We start from the raw sequence: 8,849 nt of genomic DNA on the forward strand, positions 1-8,849 counted from the left end.
CTGAGGTCCCCGGCCTAAAACTTCTGGCCGAGCCTCGACCTTGAAGAAGTGAAATCAAACCCTTAGTATATCTTTGAAAGTCAATGAAAAATCTCAAATATTTTATCCACTCAGGTGCATTTATGAAGCATAATTGCACGATCTTAATTTGTCAGAGGTTCTGCCATGTGGCGATTCCTCAGCTTACTCGTCTGCCATTAATAATGACCCTTGAAACGTGCGACCATCGAGGCATCTTTTCACCATTAAATCCACCGTCACACGCAAACATGCATCCTCACACCACGAAATCTTCAGTCCCTTCACTTGGATTTTCATCATGATTATTCAGTTCTCCAGTCGATTATACCCCTATTCAAAACCAACCGGTTGATCTTCCCCCTATAATGCCTATAAATACCTGACTCTTCTTCATTCATATTTTACGCTTTTAGAACTCTTGAAACTCTTGCCATTTGCTCTCACAACCCAAAAAAACCTCAAACCCAGAAAATCCCTCGAACCTAAAAAATCTCAAACCCAAAAAATCCTTCGAGTCTTCAACAATGGCTTCCAACACCTTTATTACCAAGGTTTTCGAGGAGTGCACCAAGTGCAAAGACTTCATCGACTGAAATGCTATCAAGACCTTATGGTTTGAAGGTGATTCTAATGCTACCCACCAAATATTGGGACCACTTTTCAAAGATGTCGTCCCAAAGGTTATCACCGAAATGCTCAAGGTCCACTGCTTGAAACCTTTGCTCCAAGGGTATGATTAGTCGAAGTGGGATTTGACCAAGCCACAAAGAGCCTGGCCCTGGACCCCTGCATCCTAGGGAACTTGGGTCTACTAAATGGAAAAGTTCTTCAGCACGGAGTGGAAAACTCTTGGCATTTATGATGCTATCAAGCTTTTGACTGTTGAGATTGTTATGGACCAGGAGCTTTTCACGGTAGCCTTGAGTTTTTGGTGCTCGGCCACCAACACAATGGTACTCCCCCTCGGCCCTATTGGCTCGACCGTGCTCTACATATCGGCCATCCTTGGCACTTCTCCATCTGGTCTTCCAGTTGATACCATCCTTCCTGGGTATCAATTCAACTTAGACCTTAAATCTTTATTTGACGAGCGTGTCGTCGAGGCTCTAAAGAAGAAAGACCAATAACCCCTAAAAGATGAAGTCCAGATGCTGCATAAGAACTTCTTCAACTATAAAACTCTCATCCACCATTTGGTGGCCGATAGGAGGAAAACCTACAGAAAGCGGAACATGAAGCCTTCCTATTCTACTGGTACAATAAATTTATTGTTTGTACCAAGTCAAATAAATGTTTGATCGAAAATATGCCAGTGGCCAAAGCCCTGGCCAGTGATCACACCTTAGCTTTTAGTTCGACCATCCTTGCCAACCTCATATGTTGCTTGGCCAAAGCAACCGTCGCCAAAATTGACCTGCACCAGAATACTCCATTATGGGTTTTCCAGCTCTGGCTGCAGGTCTACTTCGCCACCTTGAGGCCATAAATCCCCAACTTCAAGTCTTCTGAATCACTATGTCTCCAATTAGCCTCTAGACCAGCTCCTCCTCACTTAGTCGAATAAGTCTTCAAGTACTTCTTCGGCCTAGAAGATCTTTCTGACGACGAATTCCTGATTTGTTGTTCCTGCTAACTCGTGACCTCTCTCCCGATTGTGATGCCCGGCGCGCAAATTGGGAAATCTACCACCCCCACTTTACCGATCAACAACTTGGCTTCCTCCAAGGCTGCCTTGTGCCTCTACTTACCTCCCAATCTCTTCTAAGTCGAGAACGTATCTCTGGTTCGTCTGAGAGAGAGGCCATAAATCCCCAACTTCAAGTCCTCTAAATCACTAAGTCTCCAATTAGCCTCTAGACCAGCTCCTCCTCACTCCGCCGAAGAAGTCTTCAAGTACTTCTTCGATCTAGAAGATCTTTCTGACGATAAATTCCTGATTTGTTGTTCGTGCTAACTCGCGACCTTCTTCCTGGTTGTGATGCCCGACACGCGAATTGGGAAGTCTATCACCCTCACTTTACCACTCAGCAACTTGGCTTCCTCCAAGGCTGCCTTGTGCCTCTACTTACCTCCCAATATCTTCTAAGTCGAGAACTTATTTCTGGTTCGTCTGAGAGAGAGGGTAAAGAAGCTGAGCGAGAATTTCAAGAAAGGTGTTGTTGACCCTACAAACTACAAAGCCTACGTGGCGCGCAGGCCGAGTAATCTATGAGCTAACTACGTCATTCGGTGAATGCGAGGCGTGCCAACTCGTCGGCCGAGCTCGGCCGAGGAGTAAATTTGTTGATGTTGCGTTAGGTGCGCGGCTGACTTCTGCGTCTTGCGATTGTGGCCGAGAAAGGAACACGTCTCGACCTCTTGGGCTCTCGAACCTGAAGACAAGGTTACTATCCTTACGAAGTTCACGAGTCGTCGTCGTCGGATTCAGTCACAGTGATGTTATTCGTCAGAGTAAACTCACGCCGAATCGACACCAGAGTGTAAGGGCATAAATACTCAAAGCAAATATAAGTTTTAATGGTGAACGTGGTTCGGCCGTCCGAATGCCGAACTCTAAATCCCACTTGGGAATATCCAATCATAAAATAACTCGGCGAGCAAAACGCCGAGCTTGATATACCGTAACACCTCACTTCGCCGAGAAGGCTAATGAGATGACCTCAATCAATAAGGATCCGGAAATCCTCCTCGACCGAGACTTGGATAGGTAATCAACTGTTCTCGCCGCAGTGCTGTTGATGCCAACGGAAGATACTGCGAGATCGACTGATTCTACAGTGACAGAGCTATCTATGCTGACTTAAGATATCACCGGTTGCTTCCACAGTGCTGTTGATGCCAACGGAAGATGTGTCAACGAAAAAAGAAAGTAAAAATCTCAAATTGTTGAGAGTTTGCGCAGGGCAGTTTTTTGTATTGATTTGCAGGGGCTCTTCCCGTTGCCACTGCATCTGTATTTATAGGAACAAATGTTGTGTGGCGCAGCTTCACACTACTACAAGATTTGATTTTAATTCAAACTCGTCAGCTAGAATCCCGGTCAAGATTTCTCCAGATAAGCAACAACATATTTTTTAGAGGCATCATTATCTCCTAGACTCGGCAATAAAGGAGGCACTGCCAAAAAACCACCTTGATAACGCTATTTGCCTTCCACGTGTATTGCGCTTTCCATAGCATGTTGACTGCCTACCAGTTATATATATATCTATATAAATAGTTGATGGCCTTTCAAACCGTCCATCACCTGACAACTTCCTCACCATTATTAAAAAAAACATTTGTTTTTCTTCCTTATCCTTTGCATGCCTCAAAAGAAACCGTGGACTATCTCCTAGTTCAATTAGAACTTTATGTTCACCACTTTGCTTCCAAGTGCAGCTATGCACGCAAAATAAGATAGAATCTATTAATCTAATCCCCAAAAAACATAATCACGTGGCCAAAACCAACATCTCATCCAAAGGCAATTGAGATATAATCAAATAATAATTTAATATATTACTAAGAGATAACATCATGATTAAAATCATAATATTATCCTTTAATAATGATAAAAATTATCTTTACTTTGTCATCCAACGATTGAGAGCTATGCTCACTCAACGGCCTTGATTGCATAGGCCGATGGTGTAAATTTGGGTCCAAACATTGCCCCCCAGTTTCCTTGAGCTTCGGCCCGAAAGCCGAATGGTCAAGGAAATTAATTGTCAACGCATACCAAAATTTTCCTCGGCTTCGGCTAGATGGCCTCGAAACTCGTAACTTTGCCGAATGACCAGGAAAACATATGGCCGAGAACTACTAAGAAACCACTACCGAATAAAAATTTATTCGGCAAACTAATTTCTAAAATTTCATTCCTTTGTCCTAAATTTGAAGGTCCACCAAAATATTAAAACAAAGTACATCACAACGAGTTGGCCGAGCTCAGCCTTAATAAAACTTTTGTCCTCCCAATTTCCTTGATTTTCGGCTTGTAAGCCGAATAGTTAAGGAACTTAACTAGTCAAGAAATATATGGTCGAAGATAAATGAGCATCCACCGCCACAAAAACAATCACTCAGCAGAAAGTTGTTACAATTTACAAATACAACCTTGCCGAGTAAACCACTTGCCGAGGAAGAAAAGCAACCATATACTAGATGATTAGGCTCTGTGCCGAATACCCAACAGACAGAGCAACATGGAGAATCAACAGCCTCGGCACCAATCTATGACAGCACACAATACACTAAAACACCTTTTCATGCAAGCTAACTTTATATATATATATATATATATGCATATAAGGTTAGTTGAGGTCAAAAGCATGAAAAGGCACGTGGTCTTAGTGTCCTTCTCAGTTGAGGCGCACAAAACTCAAAAAGAAAAACCAAATCAACTAAGCAATACCGTGACAAGCCGTCCTCGACCAACCTTCCTAATTGCCATCAACCCTTTTCTTATTCGGCCTCGGCCTAGACGGCCAAAATGCTCTTCTTTTTTTTCAGTCAGTGCATCAAAAATCATTCCTACTTTTCTCTCCTCTACACCGAGTATCAAATTTCACAAAGCAACCTCTTTCTATATGCTCATCCTCGGCAAGATTAAAAAAAATTTAAACTGCCGATTATATCTGTGTTGCCCCCTTATTTTCTTATGCATCGGCCTAAAAAAGCCGAATGGGTTAAGAAAATATTTTTATTTTTACTTTTCTAAATGGAAATAAAAGTGGCCGAACCATATTCAGGAGGAGGCCAACGATGTTTTATTCCAAAACGAGATCTTGTAATAACAAAATTTTGAAATTGATTTCGCCCTAGGCCGAATAAAGAATTTTCTCTAAATATTTTTGACTTGGCGAAATATTTTTCATTTTCGGCCACCGAATATGTTAGACAATTATTATGCCCCTCAGGCATAATTACATTGTTAATTTTGGCTTTTAACCCAAATAACTTGGCCTAATGGAATTTCTCTATATCGGCCTTATCGCCAATAATCATATCAATTGGCGTGGTTTCTTGGGCTAGACCAATGTCTAGGCCTTGTTCGTCATTGGAGCACTTTTCTGGCGAATCATTTTTTGAGTCAACTTGTGGCTTAGAAACTTTAACTTTTTCTTCTAGGCCTACCACACTTTCAGTCTCGATCGAAAAAATAGGTGGCCTAGGTTTTTCTTCTTGGCCGACCATATTTTCAGCCTCGACTGAAAAAATAGGTGGCCTTTGTTCTTCAGCCAAATTAACAATTTTCTTAGGCCGATGTCTGATTACGGTCGGAGCGAAAAATTGCCCCCCGGCCTTTGAGCCTAACCATTTTTCAAATGGAATTGATCTGTAATCAGAAACGTAAGGAAAATTTTCTTCATCTAGCCAGGCATTAAATCGAGCCCTGTCTTCATTTACCCATTGCCCTTGCAGGGTAACAGGAGCTTTTATTTTCAACATGCAAGCGAATGACTTTTGCATCTCTCTATGGCCACGAAGAACTTTTTTTGCTTCCAAAGCTTTTTTACATTCCTCATTATGTTTTTTCAATTCTTCCAGGAGCTCGTACAATCGGCTACGTTGAGCCAGATTGGAATCTTGATATATCATATGAACTTCGTAGTATTAGCACTGGGTCCCACTGGGCGTGCCAAAATGTTGACCCTAGAAACTACCAAGCCTACGTGGCGCGCAGGCCGAGTAATCTATAAGCTAACTACGTCCTTCGGTGAATGCGAGGCGTGCCAACTCGTCGGCTGAGCTCGGCCGAGGAGTAAATTTGTTGATGTTGCGTTAGGTGCACGGCTGACTTCTGCGTCTTGCGATTGCGGCCGAGGAAGGAACACGTCTCAGCCTCTTGGGTTCTCGAACCTGAAGACAAGGCTGCTATTCTTACGAAGTTCAATATCCAATTCGGCTTCCAATGTGCCGAATGTAGTAACTAGTAACACCTCACTTCGCCGAGAAGGCTGATGAGATGACCTCGACCAATAAGGATTCAGAAATCCTTCTCGACCGAGACTTGGATAGGTAATCAACCGCCCTCGCCGCAGTGCTGTTGATGCCAACGGAAGATGCTGCGAGACCGGCTGATTCTACGGTGACAGAGCTATCTATGCCGACTTAAGATATCACTGGTTGCTTTCACAGTGTTGTTGATGCCAACGGAAGATGTGTCAGCGAAAAGAGAAAATAAAAAATCTCTAAAGTTGTTGAGAGGGTTTACGCAGGGCAGTTTTGTGTGTTGAATTGGAGATCCTTAAAATGTTGCACGGCATCATGTATTTATAGGGATGAGTTAGCAGTTCTATATGTGTTTCTCACGTACCATCCGTAGCTGGCCACAACTTGAACCCCCTGAAGATAAGCACTCCATACAAATAAAAACTCTTGATAGCCATCCCAACGTCAATTAGCCGTTTAACAATGACCCATCATCATTGGCTATTGGCCATTGGATTTTACGAAACCAAGTCAATTTGCATGGACATGAAACTCTTCCTATAGCATCATGAAAAACCACGCAACGTTAGTACCCATATTCACGTCTAGGTGCATTAGCCCATGCCGTGCTTCCTCCTGAAGGATATGCTAATTATTAGCATATATTTCTATGCTAACAATTATCCTAAATCGAAATATGCCACACCATTATCTCAGATACCACCACTAATCAAAAGGTAACCTTCATGCATGGTTAACCGACTCCAAGCATACGTCTAAATGCCGAGAATCCCAAATCAAATCAAACTGCATAACTCGCTTCCAAGTTGGAGATACAATTTGCATCCTATTTATCCCGTATGAGAGAATCTCAAGATAATTCATATTAAAAGATAATTATTATGATAAAAACCATAATATTATCCTTTAATAATAATAATAAAATTATCTTCACTTTTCCATCCAATGGTTGGAAGCTATGCTCACTCAACGGCCTCGATCACTTGGACCGATGGTGTAAATTTGGGTCCAAACAGGTGCACGAAATTCCACCTTCGGCCGAACGTCCCTGAAACTCACAGCACCAGCACCTTTGCTGATTGGTGGGACGCATACATCTAAGAATTCTTTAGCACACCGGTCAAGGATGTTGATTTTCGACGATCATCCAAGGAAAGCTCCTGCCACAAAATCCAAAGAAACGGCTCAAGGTATACGTCTTTATTTATTTCTATTTCTCACCCAAAACTATCATCCTGACTTGAATTTATTTTGAGCAGGTCATCCAATAAAGCGGGTCGACATGGCCGCGACGACTGCAGCAAAAAAGAAGCATGCTTCTCCAAAGAAAACTGCAACTGTCCAAACTCTCACGGCCTCTCCTACTCCAATGGCGGCTACTACTGTGCCAGTCACACTGTGCAAACGGCCTTGCCCAGAACGGTTAGCAATGTTGCTCCCCCACCCCCCCCCAAAAAAATGCATAAAAAAGAAGGCAAAGAAAAGGGAGCGAGAGATTCTTGTGATCATGAGTCAAACCACAAGAGCAACTGCTCATAGCGTTTCCCTCTCTCCTCTTATCATCGAGGCTCCTACAAGAGGGCTGCAAAAATCTTCCCTTGGATCATGCAACTAAAGTTCACCTTACTTTTCTAGCCATGATTGAACCAGTCGTCGCTTCATTAGTCGAGGGTCCTGTAGCTCCAGGGGCGGTCATTTCTCCTACGATTGGTCCAGTAGCTGCCGCCGTGGGGGAGGCGACCACTCTGGTCGAGAAAAGCCTTCCTCTAAATCCAAAAAAGAAATCAATAATCGTTGTGGAAAAAGAGGCACGATCATTTTGTTAGCAATTTTCTTTCTCTACTTAACTAGATCTCCCAACTAAGGAACGACCTTTTTCTATCTAGGAGGACGAGAAAGAAGAGCCTTTGTTGGTGAATTGCCCCCAACCGGTCAAGCTACCACCCACCATTCCTCAGCTGGTGGTCGAAGCAGCTGGCCAAGTCAACCCTCATGTTGCCGAAGCAAATGCGGGGCATGAAGCGGTACCTCCTATCGAAACGGAAGCGACGGCAAAGACGCCGATTCATCCCCAAGATCAGAATCTTGGCATTCCTCCATAGGAAGTTACTTCGGCCTTCGTAAGAACCTTCATTATCCTTTTATTAACTTTCTGCTTTAGAATTCTAAACCAAAAAAAATATTAAATGTGAAGTGCCCAATTACTCATTTCGTCGAAAATTCTATGCGCCGAAGGGTGTTATCTATATTTCATGGCCACCTCAGTGGCTGTCGAACATAGATAACCTTCATTGGCAGTGTGAATTAAGAAGCAATCTTAAATACTAGGCTCGACCATTAAGCTCTCTAGGTTCTAGCAATGAACCAATGGACATGGCCAAAGTCTCCTCTCAGCAAGTCTAAAACAAATTCTCTCTACTATCTTCCTTACGATTTTCCTTTTTTTCTAAAATCTTTTCATGTGCAGCCTTCATGGGAAGTCGAGCTCGACGCCATTCTTTCCAGTTCTTCAGGGACAGCCGATCCTTCTGCCACTTCAACCGAACCTTCAGCATCAACGGCTGAGCCAAATGCCCTTGTCAAGTTGCATGAGCTCTTGTCTCTCTCACCTTCTCAAATCTTTGGGCGCAAAAGCCTCAACTCAATAGGAGAATGTTTGAATGACTTTGTAGCTAACAGACTACTGAGTAATGAAACTGTCATTCGTCTGTCTTCTATCCTGGAACGAACCCGAGAATATTTTGATATCTTTGAGAGAGCTCTTCGGGCAGAAGACGTCTTTAAGGCTGCAATGGTCGCTCAAGAAAGTCTTCGTCCAAAGGTCGAGGTGATAAAGGCGAAGAAAGACCAACTGGTAAACCTCGATCGTCAAATTGCCGAACTCTAAAGTC

Source organism: Malus sylvestris, chromosome 11 (genome assembly GCF_916048215.2).
Source record: "Malus sylvestris chromosome 11, drMalSylv7.2, whole genome shotgun sequence".
NCBI classification, from domain to species: Eukaryota; Viridiplantae; Streptophyta; class Magnoliopsida; order Rosales; family Rosaceae; genus Malus; species Malus sylvestris.